Source organism: Mobula birostris, chromosome 15 (assembly GCF_030028105.1).
Source record: "Mobula birostris isolate sMobBir1 chromosome 15, sMobBir1.hap1, whole genome shotgun sequence".
In the NCBI taxonomy this organism is placed as follows: Eukaryota; Metazoa; Chordata; class Chondrichthyes; order Myliobatiformes; family Myliobatidae; genus Mobula; species Mobula birostris.
This window is the reverse complement of record NC_092384.1, coordinates 27,863,235-27,886,452: the sequence shown is the minus strand read 5'-3', so window position 1 is coordinate 27,886,452 and position 23,218 is coordinate 27,863,235. Positions and strand designations below refer to the sequence as shown.

General features: G+C 44.4%; 1 protein-coding gene across 2 annotated transcripts in view; it reads left to right on the top strand.

Moving 5' to 3' along the window:
• Positions 1 to 23,218, top strand: part of ripor1 (RHO family interacting cell polarization regulator 1) — a 314,393-nt gene that overhangs the window by 111,668 nt on the left and 179,507 nt on the right. The window contains exon 1 of one of the 2 annotated variants that reach the window (XM_072279514.1): positions 9,347 to 9,551. The exons of the other annotated variant lie outside the window; for it this stretch is intronic. The gene's annotated coding sequence lies outside the window, so the exon portion shown is untranslated. Of the gene's footprint in view, positions 1 to 9,346; positions 9,552 to 23,218 lie in introns of those variants that run through there. 2 annotated transcript variants of the gene reach the window in all.

Genomic DNA, 23,218 nt, shown 5'->3' with positions numbered 1-23,218 from the left:
AACCACGTAGGCATACTGGGGGTTCGCATGAAGTAAGTGAACCCTCTCGACCATCGGGGAGTATTTATTGCTCCTCGCATGTTTCCGAAGCAGCACTGGCCCCGGGGACGTCAGCCAAGTTGGTAGGGTGGTTCCAGTGGTCGATTTTCTGGGAAACGAAAAGAGCCGCTCATGAGGGGTGGTATTGGTGGCTGTGCATAACAGGGAGCAGATGGAGTGGAGTGCCTCGGGAAGGACCTCCTGCCAGCGGGAGATCGGCAGTCCCTTTGACCTGAGGGCTAAGAGTGTGGCTTCCCACACTGTGCCATTCCCCTTCTCTACCTGTCCATTCCCCCGGGGATTATAGCTCGTGGTCCTACTGGTTGCAATTCCCCTAGCCAGCAGATATTGGCGCAGCTCGTCACACATAAACGAGGACCCTCTGTCGCTGTGGATATAGCATGGGTATCCGAACAGAGTGAAGAGCTTGCACAGGGCTTTTATAACTGACGTGGTAGTGGTGTCGGGGCAGGGGATGGCGAAGGGGAACCGCGAGTACTCGTTAATTACGTTAAGAAAATACACATTGCGGTCGGTGGAGGGAAGGGGGCCCTTAAAGTCAACACTCAGTCGCTCAAAGGGGCGGGTGGCCTTGATGAGTTGTGCCTTTTCGGGTCGGTAGAAGTGCGGTTTGCACTCTGCGCCGACTTGACAGTCCCTGGTCATCATCCTGATCTCCTCAAGGGAGTAAGGCAGGTTCCGGGCTTTCACGAAGCGGAAAAGCCAGGTGACTCCCGGGTGGCAAAGGTCTACATGTAGGGCGTACAGCCGGTCGATCTGCGCGCTGGCACATGTTCCCTGGGATAGGGCATCGGCGGGCTCGTTGAGCTTCCCAGGCCTGTACATGATGTCACAGTTGTAGGTGGAGAGTTTGATTCTCCACCTCAGAATTTTATCATTTTTGATTTTGCTCCGCTGTTGATTATTAAACATGAATGCAACTGAGCGCTGGTCAGTTAGCAGGGTGAACCTTTTGCCGGCAAGATAGTGCCTCCAGTGCCTTATAGCTTCCACTATGGCCTGGGCCTCTTTCTCCACCGTGGAGTGCCGAATTTCAGGGCCTTGAAGGGTACGGGAGAAGAACGCCACTAGTCTTCCTGCCTGGTTGAGGGTAGCAGCCAGCGCAAAGTCGGAGGCGTCACTCTCTACTTGGAAGGGAATGGCCTCATCCACCGCATGCATTGCTGCTTTGGCAATGTCCCCTTTTATGCGGTTGAAGGCCGTGTGGGCCTCAGCAGAGAGGGGGAATGTGGTGGACTTGACCAGGGGGCGGGCCTTGCCTGCATAGTTAGAGACCCATTGGGCGTAATATGAAAAGAAGCCCAGGCACCTTTTGAGGGCTCTGGGTCAGGGCCAATGACTCCATTCTCCACGACGCACCCAAGGATAGCAAGTCGGGTGGTCCCAAATACACACTTGTCTTTGTTATAGGTGAGGTTGTAAGATCTGGCCGCTTGGAGAAATTTTTGGAGGTTGTTGTCGTGATCCTGCTGGTCGTGACCGCAGATGGTGATGTTATCCAGATATGGGAACGTGGCCTTCAGTTGGCACTGGTCCACCATCTGGTCCATTGCCCTCTGGAAGACAGATACACCATTCGTGACACCAAAGGGGACGCGCAGGAATTGATAAAGCCTGCCGTCCGCCTCAAAGGCAGTGTAAGGGTGGTCCTCCCGGCGGATGGGGAGCTGATGGTAAGCGGATTTTAGGTCTATGGTCGAGTACACCTTGTACTGTGCTATCTGATTGACCATATCCACAATGCGGGGTAGAGGGTACGCGTCGAGCTTCGTGAACCTATTGATGGTCTGGCTATAGTCCACGACCATCCTATTCTTCTCCCCGTTCCGAACAACGACCACCTGCGCCCTCCAAGGACTTGTGCTTGCCTCAATGACCCCCTCCCTGAGCAGCCGCTGCACCTCCGACTTAATGAAAGCTCTGTCCCCTGCGCTGTACCTCCTGCTTTTAGTTGCTACAGGTTTACAGTCAGGGGTCAGGTTGGCGAACAGTGGTGGGGGAGGGATCCTGAGGGTGGAGAGGCCGCAAGTGGTGTCGGTAGTGTGGCAGTTGGCATGATGTTGGGTGGGATGCGTGGGTCGGTGTGTGTGTGTGGTCAGTAGCGGGGTACGTGACATATCTCTACAAAGGGGATTTATGACAGTAATTGGCGGGAGGGGCCCATCATACTTCATTGTCATGCTTTTCAGGTGGCTCTGGAAGACCAACCCCAACAGCACAGGGGCACACAGTTGAGGCAAGACCAGTAACGTAAAGTCTCGATATTCTGTGCCCTGCACCACTAGTGTCACTACACAACCCCCCCGGATGTCTGTTGTATGCGACCCGGAGGCCATGGTGACCCTCTGACTTACCGGCTGTATCATGAGTCCACAATGCTGCACCGTGGCTGGGTGGATAAAACTCTCCGTGCCGCCTGTGTCAAACAGGCAGCTTGTCCTGTGCCCCTCCACCAGGATGTCCATCATTGACCTTGCGAGCTGGTGGGGAGCGCTTTGGTCAAGGGTCACGGAAGCCAGGGTGGGGTCGCTGTCTTGGTCCGGCGCGGTGGGGTGGCCCGTGAGCACCCATTGGTCGTAGGCGGTGGGAGCTGGCGCCAACCAAGATGGCCGCCCCCATGTCTCGCACGTGGTGGCGGCGTGCAGGGAAGATGGCGGCCCCCATGTCTCGCACGTGGTGGCAGTGTGCAGGGAAGATGGCGACCCCCATGTCTCGCACGCAGCGCTGCTCGATCCCGCTCGCGGTTTTGACTTACAGACCTTGACGAAGTGGCCCTTCTTTCCGCAGCTGGAGCAGGTAGCTTGTCGGGCCGGGCAGCGTTTCCGGGGGTTCTTCTCCAGTCCGCAGAAGTAGCATTTCGCGGACTCATGACTGGCTGCAGCCGAGGTCGATTCGCCGGCGGGTTGCGGGGTCTGCGGCGCCCACGAGTCCATCGGGGGATCGCGTGCCTGGAGAGCCTCGGAGTTATGCAGAGTGGCCTCCAACGTATCAGCCAGCTCGATCGCCGAACTTAGGGTAAGATCGGCTTTTTCCAGCAGCCGCTGGCGCACGTACACTGACCTGGTCCCCGTAACGAAGGCGTCTCTCACTAGGAGTTCTGCATGCTGCGCCGCCGTCAGCTCCTGGCAATTGCAGGCCCGCACGAGTGTCCGTAGGGCCCGGACAAACTCAGCACTCGATTCCCCGGGGCGTTGTTGCCGTGTCGCTAAGCGATGCCGAGCATAGACGCTGTTTATCAGCCGCAGGTATTGTCTTTTGAGTGCGTTCATCGCGCCGTCGTAGTTCGGCTGGTCTCTGATCAGTGAATAAACCCGTGGACTGACTCTGGAGAGTAGAACTCTGCGCTTCGCTATGGGGTCGGTCGCTTTAATCTCCTCTAGATACACTTCGAAGCAGGCCAGCCAGAGTTCGAAAGCGTTTCCAGCGTCAGGCATTTGCGGATCGAGGTCTAATTTGTCTGGTCTCAGGGCCTGTTCCATGTTTTAAAATGTACAGCGAATAAAATTGAAGCACCTTCAATTACTCCAAAGGACTGAGGTTTGGTAAAATACTGAAAGGCTTTTATTCGCTGTACAATATGACCTCCACAGTGAGTGTCTGCCCCCGGACTGAGGGGGAGGGGCAAGGCAAACACCTTTATACAGGATTCCGTGGGAGGAGCCACAGGGGCAGTCAGAGGAGCCACAGGGGCAGTCAGCAGAGGTGTGTGTCCAGACAGGTAACTGAATTACAACATATATACATGGTTTACCACAATGGGCCAGACTGATTATTGTTGAACTATATCACTGTCAGCATGTATTGCCTAGAACTAGTTGCCATGGCAACCAATGGCACTGCAAAAAGAAACTCCTTTAAGCTGTTTGGTAATTTTTTGTGAATGTGGTGTTCAAGGCAACTTCTTTTGAATTACAGTTTGACTCACCAAAGATTAATAATTTTCTGTGTAAACCAATATAAAAGTAGTCCAACTGATTCAATGCCCTAAACAGTTCTATTTCACAAAAAATATTTTATTATAAGTTTTATGATTGAAAGAAATAGAATTTTAAAAACAATATTTTAACTTTATTTTCTGACATCTTTATGTTTATTAGATTTAGATTGTCACTGATTTCTCTGATAAGTTTTCGTATTAATTCTACAGAATTGATGGTTTGGTGTATTTGGAATTTGGACAATATGGGAGTAATGAAGAATCTTGAACAGAGAATCCATTATTGATCATTTCAATTCCCAATCAATCAGATGTACTTGGATTGCTCCCACCACTGTTTAATTCCAGGAATGATTTCCTGAAAGGCTGTGAACTTGAAAGGGGAAAAGTTGGATGGCACTGGTACTAATACTATGGAACAGTGCATGAGGTGTAATATCATTGCATGACAAAAGACTGCACAAATAATATATTGGTGTTTCAGTTCATTGATGAAAAAACTCTTGGTGTCATTCATTAGTGTTGATAGCATTTTAATGCAGCGGCTGAGTCAAATGCTATCCATATGGAGAATCTGACTGTTGGTATATTGAATAACGATACAATAATTGAATACTCAAGAGAAAAATTGTTGATTACTATGAACTCTATTTGATGTTCCACTTTTTGAAATGTTACATAGTTGATCAATGGCTTTTGCTCATTTGATAACCGAACTTCAAGTGAACATTCATATTAATTTAGTGACACCGTGTTATAAGTCCTGCAACAAATGAGGATTTTGTGGATGTTGTGTATGTCTGACTTTGGTGAGGGGGTCATTCATATAAAGCTCCAGTTTATGTCATCAGATGCTGCCACTCTCAGGTACTTCAGAAGACATGTTGCCATAGAATGAGGGAAGTTATTGACAGCCAGGCTGTTCCCCTCAGGCTAATTTCCCCACTTTTGGAGGAAACGTAAATTAGGAACCTGGCGTATTCTGCTGGAGGGTGGAGAAATAAGAAATAGAAAAAGACAACAAGCAACTTTATGACCATGGGCTTCCTCTTTACCAGTTGTGGTCATCAGCTGAATTATGTTGGCAGTTACTGGTAGCTTATGTAAATAAATAGGAAGAACAAGCAGCTGAAGGCAGAGGAATAAAATTATTTTGTGTGCTTTTTATTGACATTTGACTTGTGTATATACAAAGATAAGTGCATTAAAAGAAATTCTAACTATCGAAAATATTTGTATATATATTACATGCAATATTAATCTGGATTAGGGAATTGTTTACCTTTCACAAGCATAATCATGAGCAAAAAGGAAATGGTTGCTTTAACATGCATGTGAAGTTCATTCCTGCTATCTCATATAATACATTAGGAATAGGCTAGCAATCTGCTAAGATATCCTCACTGCAAATGGCTTTGATTGATAAGCACATGTTTCTATTCATTTCAAGGCACTGTCTTCAGAACGTTGCAGGGATTCAATTCATTTCACTCAGTGTCTTAAGAATGAATTTTTCATCAGATTGTGTCACATAGAAAGAAAACACTGATGTGATTGTCAAAATGTTAACATTCCAACATTTGATTTATCTGAAATATTTTCTTCAGTTAAGGAGTTTACAGAATTGTCCGAAGCATTTTTTCACATTGTCCTATACTAAGAAGCTTCCCTGATGCTTGAGAAATAAGGACAATAAATCAGATTGGTCACAAGGTCACAGATTTGATTCCTAAACTGTGCTGAGCTGGCTGATGAGCATGGAGACGCGGAGAAACTTGTCATTGCCCAATCTTCACCCGAGTCAGAGAAGAGACAATCAGCCTTGCACTTCCATCACTGCAAATGGAATTAGAATGCCAACAGCAGGTAGAATCACAATGAGGCCTCACCACTCTGTTCAGAAGGGTGGCTGGCACCTGCAGTATTGAATCCTAGCAGGAACAAACATTGAGTGGAGCAAAAGAAAGAGATTTGGGAATTTAAAAAAAATCACAGATAATAGTGCAGGCACCAAGAACATGACGGAGGGCTTCAAAATCAGATTAAGATAATAACTCATTGTCGGTGGTGAAAGAAACTTACCATGAAAACTATATGAATAAAAGAAAATTACATGGAATCTAAGGCAAGCTTGCTTACTGTTCTTCAGGATACCCTGCATAGAGAAAATACTTAATTATCATATGAGGGAATCATTTATTTGCAAAATTATTGTTTTTTTCCCAAGTTCAATCCACTTGCTTTCTCTTTTGGTTCTATATGGGGTGCAGTTCCATGTACATGCTATCCTCGATCTCGTGCTTATTACAACCTGACTATGACTGTCACCCTATTACATTGCCATTATGGCTTCACAGCTTAGCTTAATCCTATACTCACTGCCTTGCAACCCTCCTGAAGAGCTCCAGTCTCGTAACCAGGAGCTGGAAAGGCTGACTTTCCCCTTTAAAAAAAAGTTTAATTTCACTATGATGAGTTACATCTGAGCAACTGAGGCATTATTTTCACGAAAATAAAATTATCCATCAGGAAAGCCTGAATTATATTCTTTGGTATTAAGGAAAATGCTCCAAAGAGAATGTTCCATGATCCTTCTCAGTTATTTAGACGAAGGCTCTGGTGAAATTGAAATGTCCACACCTTCTAAGAGTTTTTGGGCTGTAAGGATTACATTCACCTTGGTTTCACTGGATGGAGCCACTGCTGCAAATGAAGTGACAGTTCTTTAGCACTTGAGAGGAGGTGGTCAAGGCGATTCAGAGCGGTGACATTCTGTGTGGCAGTCAGTGAGGAGGTGCCATTGTAGAAATGGCGGTCAGACTTGTCTCTTGCAGAAAGACATGATTATATCTGAGATCTCCTGGAATGGTGACAATGAAGGAGATTTCTTGATGGGGAGATGGAATTGTGCATCTATGACTGAAGTTCTATATTGCCTCAGCAAAAATACCAACCACCTTTGAAGCTTGGTTGGTCTTAGTTGGTCTATAGCCTTTTCACTCATCAGGGGTGACAGAAAATAGGACCAGATAGTTTGCTCTGTTATGGAGTTGAGGGCTAAGCAGTGGCAACTGAGATCATCAAAAGCTGCTTTCTTGTGAGTGTGGATCACAAATTCACTGGCAGGTTGAGTAAGCCAATATCAGCATGCTCTCCCAGAGCAATTGAGGGCCAAATTACATTGTTAGTTCTATTGTGGGAGCCAGATCACTAACCTACAAGTAATAAGCCTCATAAAGCAGACACTTCATTCCATGGTAGGTGTTAACAGATACAGTGAGGCAATGATTCAAAGGTGTTTTTAATGCCTTCTTGAAAAAGTTTAATACCAACACCTCAAACCCCTGGCCCATGATTACTCAAAATGGAAAGGGATACCTGAAATTTAGGAGCGTGCAGGAAGCTCAATGTTAAAACTCGAAGGACCAACCCACCCACTTGCTCGACGACTGTGTCCTTTCCCACCAATCTCAATCGCCTCAAACTGCAAAGAAATGGAGGGAAGCTTTTTCCTCAATCCTGTCAGACCAACTGAAGAATGGATCCAAGGCAGGTGGATGAGTTATTCAAAATCTGATTGATTAATGTTCAGTGTTATGACACTGTATGGGTGATTTGGCGAAGTAAAGTTTGCTGGAATAAACCCAGTGTCATATTTTGAGAGGTACAAACCACCTGCAAGTTTGCTGAAATAAATTAACCTACATCAAATATTAATTTATATGTTGGGACAGGAGGTAGAGTCTGAGGCAAGAAGCTATCCAAAACAGGAATATGATACAGTGTACCCCATTTTCCTGGCTCAGTACACTGCATGAATACGAAAGAAGAACCGAAACAAGCACTTAAATTACCAAGGGATAAAAGGCAACAAATGCAGTAAAGTAAATTAGTATACATAAGTACAATAGTTGGTGCAGACGTTGGAGTATGTTTTTCTGTGCTATAAGCTTGAAACCATCTGAGATAAATGAGCTCATTCAATTGGCTTTCCACCCAGCATCTTAGATCTTCACTCCTTCCAGTAGTGCACAGTGGCTGCAGAAGGCACACATTCAGGTCACTTTTCCAGCCTCTCCCAAAACCGTGGCACACACCTGCCCCAAGTCATGTGCTTCCCTGATTTGGAAAAATCACTCCTCCTTAACTCATTTCCAACAACAGTGTGAATGCTTTTACCAGAAGTTCAGGAAAGCAGATTTTCACAACTGTTCAAGGGCACCAAATACTTCCCTTGTCAGCAACACCTTCATCCCATGAATAAAAACTGGTTCATAGTTAACGAAACATGAAGTGCGAACTGCGGTCATTCTTGACCCAACCTCCATACCTTTTGGGAGAGTTCCAGAGTGTCAGTATCATTGGGTAAAATAGATTCCAATGAGCTAAACGTATTTTGAATATTTGTGAATTTTTGGTTTATACCACACATTGGAATTATTAAAGTGAATTCACCATGAGAATGATGAATGATGAGTTTGGCCATGGTTTCTCATTGATTATACGTACACAGCACTCTAATGTCAGGCAAATACACCTATTTGATCTGTACCTTGAAAGGCTTGAGTTCAGGTGTATACAAACAGACCTGAGTCAAAGGTGCCGAGTTCCCACATCTACACTCACCATGGGAATTAGTTTCAGTTTCCCCATCAAGTAATTTGTAAAAATCTTAATGAAATCACTCCCTAATATTTTGACACGAGAGAACAAAAGCCTAAACCTCATAATTAGTTCCCATAGTTTAACCCTATCGGCTACGATGTAATTGGCGGATATCCATCAGCCTCTATAAAATTCACAGCAACTTTCCCGAGGTACAAAGGTCAGAAATAAGCCCTCTACTCAAAATGAAATATAAGCAGAGCTATATTTAGCTGTTACGTACCCTTTTGAACCAGAACCTTTTTTGGGAAAAATAATTTACAGAACAATTTCAACGTTTTACATGGCGGGGGGGGGAATCATTCACTCACAACTACTAATGTAAGTTATACCCATAAATGGGTAATAGTTTGTCATTTATTCCATAAAGTTCGCTCTTGCATGCATATTGTTCACGCTCAGCAGTGAAACTTTGTGTTTGCATTGACTGCAGACGGCGGTTTGAGCCCGAGCCTGCCGGTGGTGGAGCAGATGCGGGTGTCTGTCCCTAATACACAACCTACAATGGGACACAAACAGTCCGAACGGCAGCGAGAGGCTTGAGCTGCTGCCCCTCCCCCTGTGTCAGCTCTCCGTACGACCGGTGGCTCGGGTTCTGCGGCACTGACGAGAAGGGGGAGAACAGGAGCAGCAAGTGGAAGAGAAAAGGAGCGCCGAGGGTGGGGAGGGGAGGGGAAGGGAAGGGGGAATCGGCACCGCAGCGGGGCGGTGGCACGCCCGCTCCTCCTGCTCTCTCTCTCTCTCTCTCTCTCTCTCTCGGTGTATGTGTGTGTGGACCTGGACATGCTGCCAGTCTGAGCCTCGACCGTCTCAGAGGAAGCGCTGCCAAGCCGCGGATCTCCCGAACTGACTGCCACAGCTGGGTTCATCCGACCGACGCTGCAGCCATGTAAGAGCCGTTCTTTTCCCCCCGTTTTTCTTCCCTTCTTCCTCTCGCGTCTCCCCCTCGCTCTTGCATTGCGCTGAAGGTTGCTTTCCTTGGCATCGAACCCCCTGCTGTAAGGGAGGCTGCAGTCAGGCCCGGGGGCTTCTGGCTTGGGCTCAAAGAAACCCTGTCACGGGGCGAGTGTCTGAGGAGGAGCGGGGGCTGGTGGTGCTCTCCTCGCCCGGGGGAAGAGGGTGTACCGTGACCGCTAGCTTCGTGCTGGCTGACGCTCCGCAGCTCAAACTTCTCTTCGGGAGTCTGCAGAGATGGTGGGTGTCTCACGGGCCCGACGGCGTGCTGGGAGCCACGGGGACGGGCCCGACTCCGGCTCCCACGGGGAGAGGCGCCGATCCCCCGGGTGTCTGGGCGGAGAGAGGCGCTCAACAGGCGGCTGGCTGGTGGTACTGCTGTGGCCGGAGGACAGGCAAGTTGTAGCTTCCTCTACCCTCACATCACCTTCCTCACGCCTGTCGCACCGCATCGTGATGACACCCGTTTTTATGAGCACTATCTCTTTGCTGCTCGTTATTCCACTTGACTTCTTCCTCCAGACCCTGCGGTTTCTTCAACTGCACCTCCTCGGCACTGTATTTCTACTTGTCTCTCGAGCCTTGATGGACATCACCCCTCCAGTAAATCTGATGACCCTTTTTTCTCTTTTCCTCCCTCTCCTTACCACCTCTTTCAAACTCAAAATTAAGTTTATCTTTGGATAATAAAATACAGACCAGTGCAGTATCATATTGGATTACTTTCTTTACCCCAATCTTCCAAAGTACTATGAGGCAAAATAAATTTCATAAATTAATCCCTGTAGGATTTATGTGCACAACTCCAGTCAGCTTGTGTGTCTGCCGGACTCTGGAACTATAACATGATAATGAATTGCACTTTGAATAGGCACGATTCCCTCTTCCATGTTAGTACAATCACTATGTGCATTACTGCAACAAAATGTTGTCTGGGTTTTTAACCAAGTAATTCTGATTTCAGTATACATGTATTAGGATTCCGGTGGACAGGTGTGCAGTGAATTGGTGCACTAAGTGTCTCTTTTGGCGCTGTCTTTGTCAAGGATTGAATGTAGTACCATTTTGAATGTAGTTTAGAATTACAATTAAAAAGTTACTTAAGTTTGTTTGGGACAAAGTGCTTCTAAAAAAATTCGGGAACACTTGAGGGTATTTCTCAACTGATTTCACAAAGGCAGATTTTACTTTGGTAACCTGATACCATTTCTCCTAAGTAAATTGTAAGTGGTTTAAAATGCTTCTGTATTCTAAACTCTGTCATGGAAAGGATTTACTGAAAAGAAAAGATTCCCATAGAAATAATACAACATTCCCTCTGACTACTGGAAATCCCACTCAAATAGGAGAATAACATTCTTTGTGGCACCTAGAACCTAGAGTCAAAGCACAGTGGGCCAAGCAGAAATCCTGAAAGGGGCATACTAATTCACAAGCTGCCCACCCAAGCATCCTGTGAACTGTGGATTCCACATTGGCCTCCTCAGTCATGTCAGAACCAAAGTGCCCAAATTATCTTCATTCCTGAGCCTAAGCAAAATGTTCCTGTCACTCTGCTAATAATAACACAGATTCTTCAGATGCTGGAAATCACATACAATATGCTGGAGGAACTCAGCAGCTCAGGTTCTGATGAAGGGATTCAACCCGAAATGTTGGCTCTTTACTCCTCTCCAAGGATACCGCCTGACCTGCTGAGTTCCTCCAGCGTTTTGTGTGAGGTACTTCTGCTAATGCTGCCTTATAGTTAACTGGCTCGAAATTTACATCGGTGTTACTAGGGTCATTATTCCTCTCAATAGTGATGATACTGTCCAATAGTACGATGACTCAAATTGTTTAATTATAGAAATGTTCTGCCAGCATGGAGGCTTTCCCAGAATATAATACTTTAGCTGATTTTTGGAAAATGTTTTACAATGAGCAATCCTTGACTTGGAAAGGTTGCCGTATAAAAACATAGTGGCACACCAACCAGTAAATGTGACCTAGGACCAAGAAGTAATCCAAAAGCAGCTTTTAAAAAGTTTCTTGGAGAAGATGAAAATGACAGAGTATCTTATCAAGTACTGCCCGTACTTCAGCCCTGCTGTATTCTCTGTCTCAGTTCCAATTTTAAAAACATCTGTTACCAATCTCCATGTTCACCAACGGTAATATACAGTGTGTACAAGCTCAAATTTTTAATGTAGTGCCAGGAGTATAATGACATAGCGAATGACTTAAACATTAGCAACTTATTTATTATGCTTTCCCCAGTGGCACTGTGCCTATGTGCACACACCATAACTTTGCATGCATTACACACATCCGCTCTTCATTACATGGCTTTTGCCCGAATGAGCGAAAGGGAACATTTTTGAGGAGTTCCAAAACCGGCTTTCAAAATGTGAAGTGCTGTGATTTCTCAGATGTAGGTTCTAACTGTGTTAGTGCAGGTAATTTGGATCTGATGACATTGTTCTTAAAAAAAAAAGTATCAAAGCAGGCATGAGAATTTGGCATATCAGGGTCTTCAGTTCATAGATTATAGATGCGTTTTGAATCCGGACAGTTTCACACGCCAAGATAAAAATCCCTTTAGTTTCTTTCATCAGACAGATCAACCGTGTAATTGTGTACATTATCTGTTTCAGAAGTTATTTATTAATCCCCATCTTCCTGTACAATCTAATCTTGTGGGAATTTTTAAATTAATTGCTACCTCCTCTGTAATCTGGCCATCATCTCAACTAGAGAAAAATGGTGCATGGAGTTAAAGATCATGAAATGGTTAATTAAACAAATTACCTAACTAAGTGTTTAACTTTTTGATGTGTTTCTGGAGTGTTAGCCACCTGTGCTTTGTAGATCAGTTAACTTGGAGTTTATATGTGCTTAAAACAGTTTGCTGTAAGTCTTTCAAAGGCGTGGCATTTAATCTCATCAGGTCACCTCTTGATCTTGTTTCATCTGTATGCTGTGAGACACTAGTAAATTTAAATGTTGAGGCAGAACTTGTTTAGATGAAAATTATAAAATTTTCACTCTGAAATCTGCAGTTGCAAATGATAATGAGTCCTTTGTTCAGATCACTAATAATGTTCTCAGAATAGTTAGTTTACACTTCATACAGTTACTAATAGTACCACCTAAATAGTTGATTAACATCCCCTGAAACTTTAATTCTGAGCTTAAGTGTTATCTCATAATTTGGGGCAGTATGCATAACAGATAATTCACAAATAGGTAGAGGTGCATTCCTGCTGATTAAGACTTCAGGAAATTAAATGTATGAACGCAAGTGCACTATTCTGTGTTTCTACCACTTTTATAAGCAGAAGTGAATCTTCAAAAATGTAACGTTTCATTCTCTGGCTGTGCACCATCCAATCTACATCTTGGGTGACATAGTGGCACAACTAGTAGCGGTGCTGCCTCACGGTTACAGTGACACGCGTTCAATCTTGACCCTGGGTGTTCACATGTTATCCTGGTGACTGCCTTTTTTTGAGTACTGGGGTGATCTCCCACAACCCAAAGATAAATGGATTAGTGGGTTAATTGGCCCTGGTATTTGACTGAGTGATAGAATACTGGGGAGTGTTGACAGGAATATGACGAGAATAAATGGGATTACTGTGGGGTCATTGTAAATGAATGCCTGACTGTTGGCATAAACTGGATGGGCCAAAGGTTCTGTTTGGTGTGCTGTGTAACTCTGTGACAGTTTTGCCAGAGCAGTTCAGAAATGGCATTGCCAAAGTGGTGCGATTAAATTGCATGTTGCTTTTCATTTTACCACAGCTGCTTTGAATGTAATTTTGCTCCGAGCTGTTACATTCTGTGCGGGCATGTGCTTTTAAAAGGAGCGGCTGGTAGCCTGCAAAGCATTCCGGGCAGGTCTGTACAGGTGTAAAGAAAGACCTGCCCTTTGAACACTGACCCTTGTAGCTGATACAGTGAGCAGGACGGGTCAAGAGAAGGCATTTTAAATGAAGCCTTTTTACAAAGTAACAGTCAGGTGAGTTTTGTATACATGTACATTATTTGACTCAAAAACCTTAAAGCAAAAAAAAACTAAACTCAGACTTTGTACAGCTTGATGATATTTCTTTTGTAATTTTCTGTGCTGCATGGTACTTTTGAATCTGGTTAATAAGCAGGTACATCATGGTTGCATCCTATCTATAACAGTTTCTTGTTTATATTCATTTTAAATGGCTTCAGGTGCAAAACCATTTTCCTCCACGTGAGGTTTGAGTGCCTCATCATTTTGACTAAAATTTGCATTGACCATGTGAGTTTTCAGTGAATACAACATCAATGCTACTATTATGGCTGTTATAAGTATGTGTGTTTGTGTCACAGCGAGGGGAGAGAGAGGCAGAGCTGGGATTGATTTTGGCTCCGTTTCTTTGCTATGGGCTTTTACCGTTGTAAGTACTAGTTTTCATCCTGAATAATGAGCTGTACTCCTGAGACATAGACTTCTCTGGAGTTTTTTGAACACACAGTGCATAATCATAAAGATGCTGAAAGTAAATGCCATTTTAAAATGAAGCCTCTCCCAAGGCCAGAATCAATGACCACTGTGTAACTTTTCAGTTCAATTCTTTGTCCTGCTGTTGAATGAGTGAGATGCTGGGCCCAACAAAAGAGAAGACGTTGTATTGTCTGGAAAAACATTAAATAATCATTTCGTACCACTAGATGTCTCTGGCTAATATTGAGAGGGCATAGATTCACTGTCAGATTCTGCTGATGGTTTTTCCATTGGTACTTTGAAATGGATCAGTGTGTTGCATTGTTTTGGACTTGAATTATAACCTGCCATGACTTGGTTAAATAAGTGTGCCATTGTCTGCTGTAGAGCAGCTGAACGCTCAAGCATTTTTGCAAACACTTCATTGCTTTATGGGCTAGTTGTGAATGTGCCAAAGACATAGTAATTTGTATATTTTAATAATGTCAGAGATAATTACAAAATTTGCTTTTGAGTTAGGAGTAGGCTGAAAGGTGGCTCTGTTCGAGGATTGTGTTGCTTGTGCCCTGAATACGCTAGATGGTGATTCAAAATCCGGGATGCAGGAAACTGCAGGTTGCTTTTTTCTGTAACTTGTATGTTTTGATTCGTTTAGCAAAAATTCAGTAAAATGTGTTTTATTGGGCTGAACTGGGCAAAGATAATGAAGAAGCTAGTTTTAAACATAGAACACTACAGCACAGTACAGGCCCTTCGACCTGTGATGTTGTGCTGACCTCCAAGATAAATCTAATCCTTCCCTTTTACACAATTGTTCCATGCACTCGCCACTCCCTATGTAAATAAAAATAAAATAAATAAATCAAATATCTTGCTTCTGACTCTCTCCTGTAATCGGGGAAACTTGTACCAATAACCAATCACCTCCTGGTATAAGCCATTTCCACCCTAGGGAAAAAGTTAACTCAATCTATGCCCCTCATCATTTTGTACGCCACTATCTTGTATTTGGAATGTTTCATTGTTTTACTGCCAGGGAAATACTACTTAAAGCTTTAGGGAGTCTGAAAATGAAGACAACGGAACAATTTTGTGCACAGCAAGGTCCAACAGCTGGATCGGTGGGGTGGGGGCTGGGGGGGGGGGTTGGTAGTGGCTTGTGGAGGCACAGTGAGAAGTGGTGTCTGTGTCTGTGACCACTTGTGAGTTACGTAGCAGGCGTTTATGTGCATCTGCAAATATGTTAATGTCCTTGTAGCAGAGTCTTGTTTGTCGTTGTATTGGACCTCCTTGCCACTGGATCAAGACCTTGCTCTCTTATGTTTGTTGTGCTAGCTGGTGTGTGATAGCTATTTCATATGGACAGAAAAGGTGCACAGGCAATTTTCACTCCTTGGTGAAATTTGGGGTCTGCACCTTTGGTCCTTCTTGGGTATCCCCAATAAGATACCAGAACATTGTTCCATTTTTGTCTCCCGGGAATTTCAACATCCTGAAATTGACATCATTATCTTGAATGAGAGCCAAGGATGACTTGTAATTTGACTCCTCCTACCCTCTGTTCCAGAGGAGACTAACTGATACATTCTGAGGTTCTCCATCACTAGGGTCAGAAAGGATCAAAGTTCCTCAAAAATCGGGGAAACTTATATCAATGAAATCTTTTCCTACTGAAACCAGCACCATGTTTCAACAGAGAGCGGAAAACAAGGTTCTGTGGCCACAACTCTTGTCACAAACATCGACACCTGTAACATCTGAGTAAGAGCTGGCAAGGATTTCTGCATCACTCTGCACTGTGACAGGTAGTGATGAAAGTGGGCTGAAGCACCCTGAAAAGATCCCTCATGATGACCGTTGACCAATGGGAGTCTTTCTGCTGGAGTGGATATAACTGGGCCATACGGGGAGAGCTGCTCAACCTATGTCACCTCCTTTCCAGAACCAAGGTCATCAGTCATCAAGCTGAAGAAAGCAGATGGAGTGTGTGTGTCCATCCGGTGGTCACTGAAGCACACCTGTGAATAGGACTAACTTTTCTGTAAACCACAGGTCCCCTACCAGCCACTGGAACCTGACTGCTGACAATTCAGGTTTTAGACGTGACTCTGGAAAAAGTGGTCCATCTTCCATTCCTTCGGAGCCACCTCTCTTTGAAGACCAACATCAGTAATGAAATTCTGTAGCGCATCAGCACATCTTTTGGACAAAAGTACTGGTTGAAGATCTAGGTAGCCGTAATCCCTGCCCTTGCATTCTTTGCTGAGAAATTAGCAACCTACAGCAGGCACCTCAAAGCACTGGAGAAAAACTACCAATGCTGTCGCCTTAAAATCTGCAGGCAGAAAAAGTGAGCTAATGTTCCGAACATTAATACTATAATTGCAATCAGCTGGCACTAATGGGCAGGTCACATTGCTTATATGTGCAATAATTGCTCCCCAAATTGGACCCACTGCTCTGAGCTCCATCACGCATGTGGGCAAAGATGTTTATGGAATTACCTCAGCAAGAGTGGACCATTTATTTATTTTTTAAAAAATTGTGACATAGTGTGAAGTCGGCCCTTCCAACCCTTCGAGCCACGCCACCCCAGCAACCCCCGACAAACTTGATTAACCCTAACCTCATCACAGGACAATTTACAATGACCAATTAACCCACCCGGTACGCCTTTGAACTGGAGCGCCTGGGGAAAGCCCATGCATCCCACAGAGAGGAGGTGTAGGCTCCTTACAGAATGGCGCTGGAATTGGACTCCAGACTCCAGAATGCCACGGCGATGTAATAGTGTCGTGCTGAGCACTACACTACCACAGCATCCGATTTCACTGGCTCATCAGAATCACTGGGTTGTGGTAGCTCAAAGCAGAGAGGATAGCGCACAATATGGTCAATTCCACGGTAAACAGTCTGTGTTTTACCCGAGGGCACGTGGGGCCTCAGGCCATCAACAGTATTGCTCTGGAGTTTCGTCATGGATAATTTGTACAAGGCTCTGGACTGGAACTTCAACACGCCATCTGATCTAGAGCCAAGAGATCTTCTTATCCCAGAGATACGTTGGGTCGTAAAAAGAGGCTTTTCTTGTCTGTCATGGCTCCAGTCTGCACGTGGGTGGGCTTAGCTGAGTGAATTGAAGGTTTCTGTTCAACTTGAGTGATATGCTTCACTATTTAGGTTTGCAAGCTTTTGATTTCAGGTGGGTGTTTGTTGAAGAGGTAAGTAATAAAACAGGTTTCTGGCCTATTTTCACTCTAGTTATTTTTTCCTTTTTAGACCCTGTTTTTATTGATCAGCAGTGTAAGCTGTTAGTCCTTGAATGCAGTGGAAAGCTGCATTTTCTTTGGGTTCAATTCAAATGTTTCCCTCAAAGCTCTGATTTATTCAAAGTTTACATACTAGTTGTTGGATTACATAGTCCCTGTGAATTGTACCATTGGGAGGAAAAGCGACTGAATATTCCAACTGGGTGTTTTGTTTTGATTGTGGTAAAGTGTGTAGTAGAACAATCCTTGTCTTTGTGGAGCTCCTTGTCTCAGACACGTTTCGGAACGTTTCACATTGTTTGGAGTATCGTACCTGCATTTGAGCTAAATGAAAGCATCCTTTTCCAACATAACCCAATATTTTCAAAAAAAAAACTTGTTTGAACAAATGCTAAGTGCGTGCATGATTCTGCAGGAAAGGAATTGCTCTGAAGTGTTCATACAAACATCTTCAGCCTTATAGAGCCTCAACATCACATCCCTGCTCTTGTATTCTAGACCTCTTGAAATGAATTCAAACATGGCATTTGCCTTCCTCACCACTGATTCAGCCTGCAAGTTAACCTTTAGAGTGTTCTGCACAAGGACTCCCAGGTCCCTTTGCATCTCAGATTTTTGGATTTTCTCCCCATTTAGAAAATAGTCTATGCATTTACTTCTACTACCAAGGTGCATGACCATGCATTTTCCAACATTGTATTTCAATTGCCATTTTCTTGCCCATTCTCCTAATCTGTCTAGGTCTTTCTGCATCCTACCAGTTTCCTCAACTCTACAAGCCCCTCCACCCATCTTCATATCATCTACAAACTTGGCAACAAAGCTATCTATTCCATCATCTCAATCATTTATATACAGCATAAAAAGAAGTGGTCCCAACACCAACCCCTGCAGAACACCACTAGTCACGGGCAGTCAACTAGAAAAGGATCCCCGGCCCCGGCCGCCAACCACCAGGCAAAGCCGAGGATTCGGGGCCTTCCCCTCTGGAGATTCTTTCTTTCTTTTCAAATCTTTTTATTGTTATGTTATACAGGAAAAATAACATGAGTTTTGAAAAAATTCCGGAGATTCTCGATCGCACAGTAGCAACGGCAGTGAAGCGGGCATTTCAGAAGTTTCTCCAGATGTTCCTCCGTGCTTCTCACATCTGTCTCCACCAAATCAGGATTGTGCGTGACATCCTACTTGACAAATACAGATATCATTCACTGGAGAGGCTGTGCGCGCTGCGTTGCGCCGCCATCTTCTCCTCCTTTTATTCTCACTCACTGCCTCCTTCCAATCAGTCGATGCCCTAACCATGTTAGTAATTTTCCTGTAATACCATGCGCTCTTAACTTGGTAAACAGCCTCATATGTAGCACCTTGTCAAAGGCCTTGTGAAAGTCCAAATAAACAACATCCACTGCTTCCCCTTTATCTATTCTACTTGTAATCTCTTTAAGGAATTCCAGCAGGTTCGTTAGGCAGGATTTTCCCTGAAGAAAACTATGCAGACTTTGTATTATCCTGTCCTGTGCCATCAAGTACATCAACACCTCATCCTTAACAATTGACTCTAAACATTTTCCCAACCACTGATGTCGGGCTAAGTGGTCTATAATTTCCTTTCTGCAGTCTTCCTCCTTTCATTGGGTGAGTTGTTTTGGTGGAAGAATGCTGAACTAAAGGTTTTAACATTAAAAGGTTTAGAGCTGGACATTTTGGGAGATGTCAGAATTAAAAATATCTTCTCAGGACTCCAAAGAGAAAAAGCAAAACTGAAAACATTTTCAAAACTGAAATTGACTCTTGCATGAAAATAATCTGGAATTGAAGCTGGTAAATGGAGTTGAGACATGGATCAGCCCTGAAATAATCAATGATGGAATCTGCAACCTTTTGCATTACTGTATCCCTTGTATCTCTCTGATGCACGGCTAGGTGGGCAATTGTTATTTCTTCACTTCAATTCATTTCCATCCTGTTACACTTCAATGTGCCATTGGTGAGATCTGGCTGCAGGTACAATGAGAGTACCGGTTTTACTAACCTTCTGACTAGAGTTTGTTGGGCTCAGTAATGATAACTCATACTTGTGGAATAATTTACACACAACTGATTTAAACCTGTTTCAAAAAAGCTACAGTCACTGTTTTGGACTGAGAACTTTTCTTGTTTACCTTTTTTGCCCATGTCAGACAGAGTAAACTACACTTGGTATAACTTTTTCTGCCATTTACACTTCTGTACCGTTTTAATATCTGTGCAGGACATAATTAAATGTAATGGAAGCACTTCAGAAAATTGATTTCAGCACATACAGGATTATAATCATTGTAAAATGTTTGCTTGATGGTGATGATTTCATCTTCACTCCTGAAATAACAGTCAGGCATTCAATAATAAAGAGATGTTTTTCATCAGAGCAGAATCAGATATATCTGCACGCAAGTACATGTTCCCGTGTAGATCAAAATGTAGCTGCTTATTCAGCAAATCTAAGTCAACTCTCCATATCACCACCTCTTAAAGGAACTTAAGGTGAGAAACATGGAATTCTGCACGTGCCACAACTAAGATACATTTCACTTAGAATAGGAGATAGGAAAAGGTAGAAAACTGAACAAGGAACTTGGAGGTGGTGTGGGGGAAACTGCAAAAATAACTTATCCCTTTTTGAGATGTGACATTTTTTCGTTCCTAAATCTTGTATTTGGCCATTCAACTTCGCAGAGGATTTCTATTGATTTGTGTGTTTTAACTTAATTCCCAGGTAGACAGAACTTGAACTGTACCTCAATGCCTTTCAAGTGCTGCTGATTTATCCAGGAGGTGCTGGAGGATGAAAAGGGGTGGGAATTTTTGGGAGAATAGGGCTGTGTTTGTTGCTGTATTTCAGATTTAGTTGTGATGTTAATTTATAAATCCTATTCTCAGTAGTTTCCATGGACACAATGAAAAGGGATCTGACTGGATTTGTGATGATTCTACACTTTACTGGTGACCAGTCACAGTAACAGAGATTTTGAAATCACTTTTACCATTGTTAATTGAAGTTGCCAATTTTAATTGCTTCCTTGTGTGGTTTTGCCTGACAATCAATCACTTCACTTTTGAAGTTCATTTACAAAGTTGTGGGGAGGAGCTCTGCTCCGGGAACAAAGCTACCCTTGATGTGGGTGTGTGCAGTGAACATCAAGGGATGCCACCATTGTGTCCTTTTGTCTTCCAAGTTACAATGCTGTACTCTAATAGTGCAACCCTGCTGACGTTGTCCTCAACTCGGAGCTTTTTGTAATGCAGTTGCTGAAGGTCATCTGTCTGAGGCCCCCTTGCCTCCCCTTGCACCACCTTTCTGGTGGTGGCTAAAGCTGGCCCCTAGCTGTACAACTGCAGGCCACTGTATGGTCTCTACCCAAAACGTTGACTGTTTGTTCCTCTTCGTGAATGCTGCCTGACCTGCTGGGTTCTTCCAGCATTTTGTGAGTGTTTCCAGCATATGCAGAATCTCCTGTACTTACATAAAACAGAATTTGCTTTGTGTAACACTTAATTGCCAAGAAAGAACGGTTGACTATTACTGTATAGTCTTTAAGCCTCTACCTGCCTTCATGTACTGAGTAAGTTTAGTTGGCCAGGTCAGCTCATCCAGCAAATGAAATGGCCGCCATCAGCTCAGTAGTGGGAACGATCCTTCACATAAAGGCTGGATTCTCAACGCAACTGCACACTGCCTTGCCGCAGCTACAGTAGAGATGTCTGTCACAAAATTCTGGGGTAAATAAAGGTGCTGTGTTTTTTTAAAATCTAGTTTCATTTTATGTATTCTGCCTCTCAAGCTGTTTCCAGGGACACTTGAGCAAATGCCAGTTGATACTAGAAGATCAGCAGATTGTTGACCCTAAAGTAACACACATCAAAGTTGCTGGTCAATGCAGCAGGCCAGGCAGCATCTGTAGGAAGAGGTGCAGTCAACGTTTCAGGCCGAGACCCTTCGCCAGGACTAACTGAAGGAAGAGTGAGTAAGGGATTTGAAAGTTGGAGGGGGAGGGGGAGATCCAAAATGATAGGAGAAGACAGGAGGGGGAGGGATGGAGCCAAGAGCTGGACAGGTGATTGGCAAAAGGGGATACGAGAGGATCATGGGACAGGAGGTCCGGGAAGAAAGACAAGGGGGGGGGACCCAGAGGATGGGCAAGAGGTATATTCAGAGGGACAGAGGGAGAAAAAGGGGAGTGAGAGAAAGAATGTGTGCATAAAAATAAGTAACAGATGGGGTACGAGGGGGAGGTGGGGCCTAGCGGAAGTTAGAGAAGTCGATGTTCATGCCATCAGGTTGGAGGCTACCCAGACGGAATACAAGGTGCTGTTCCTCCAACCTGAGCGTGGCTTCATCTTTACAGTAGAGGAGGCCGTGGATAGACATGTCAGAATGGGATGTGGAATTAAAATGTGTGGCCACTTGGAGATCCTGCTTTCTCTGGCGGACAGAGCGTAGATGTTCAGCAAAGCGGTCTCCCAGTCTGCGTCGGGTCTCGCCAATATATAAAAGGCCACATCGGGAGCACCGGACGCAGTATATCGCCCCAGTCGACTCACAGGTGAAATGTTGCCTCACCTGGAAGGACTGTTTGGGGCCCTGAATGGTGGTAAGGGAGGAAGTGCTACAAGGAGGAAGGCAGAAGAATGAGATTGATTTGCTTATTATAGATGGCCTCCTCAGCCATTTGCAGTAGTGAATTCCAGAGATTCACTACCCTTCTGGCTAAAGAAATTCCTCCTCATCTCTGTTCTCAATAGACATCCATTTTGAGGCTGTGCCCTATGGTCCTAGACTCCTCTATAATAGGAAGCATACTCTCCATATCCACTCTATCTAGGCCTTTCAGTACTCCATAGGTTGCAGTGAGATTTCCCCCCTCATTCTTCTAAATTTCAGCAAGTACAGGCTGGCATTTAGCACAGCAATGAAGGTCCTCCATCTCTGTCTGCTTCTCGTCTGTCCTTGGCCATCTTCTCTGTTGTGTCCCACGTGTGGGTCAATGCCCTCGTTTCTGCCTCTACAATACGACCTCAAGTTGTCTTTGATTTCCTACAGTTCCTCCACCCTTCAGGGTTCAGTAAAGTGGTGTAAACCAATTTTGTTCTTGGTCTTGGCTGTGTTCAGGGCTTCCTTCATCATGCCAGTTGCTTCCTCTGGGTTTTCACTACTGTCAGCCCTGAGAGTCCTGGGTGGAGACTCAGGAATTATGTCGCACACAGATGTAGAAGGATTCTTCATGGCTGTTTACGTAACAGTTTTGTTTGACCAGTCTGGGTTGTCTAGCCCTGAGCTGAACCTCGAGGACTAGTGGACCACACTTAGCTTGGCCTCTACCCATTGATCTTTTTGGCATGGGTGACCCTACCAAGAGCCAAAGTGTGAAGCTTTGCTTCCAGCAGCATAGCCCTCTGGGTCATTGAGGCATAAAAGCCTCTGAACCATGACAAGATTGTGATCCTCTTGGAGGCAATTGAGAGGGTTCAGAGAATAACAGAGTGTACACAATGGGCCAAATGGCCTGATTCTGCTCCTATGTCTTATGCTCTTATAACCTCCAGTCAACATTTGAATGTGTTCTGTACAAGTGCACAATTCCTCCATTTTTTTCATGAAATCTTGATAACTTCTGAGACAACTTGATAAATGGTTTACTTATCCCTTTGAAGATGAACTGTGAAGCACTTTGGTTATTTCATACTTGAAGTGGAATCAGTCAGTTAATTAGACTGATTTGGAGGCACCAGGTTGTTTTTGTTTTTTAACATATTTTTTCCCTGCTCCCTGCCATCAAATTCCTTCTACTCGGCAACATGGTAAACTCAACTGGTTCATCAAATAGA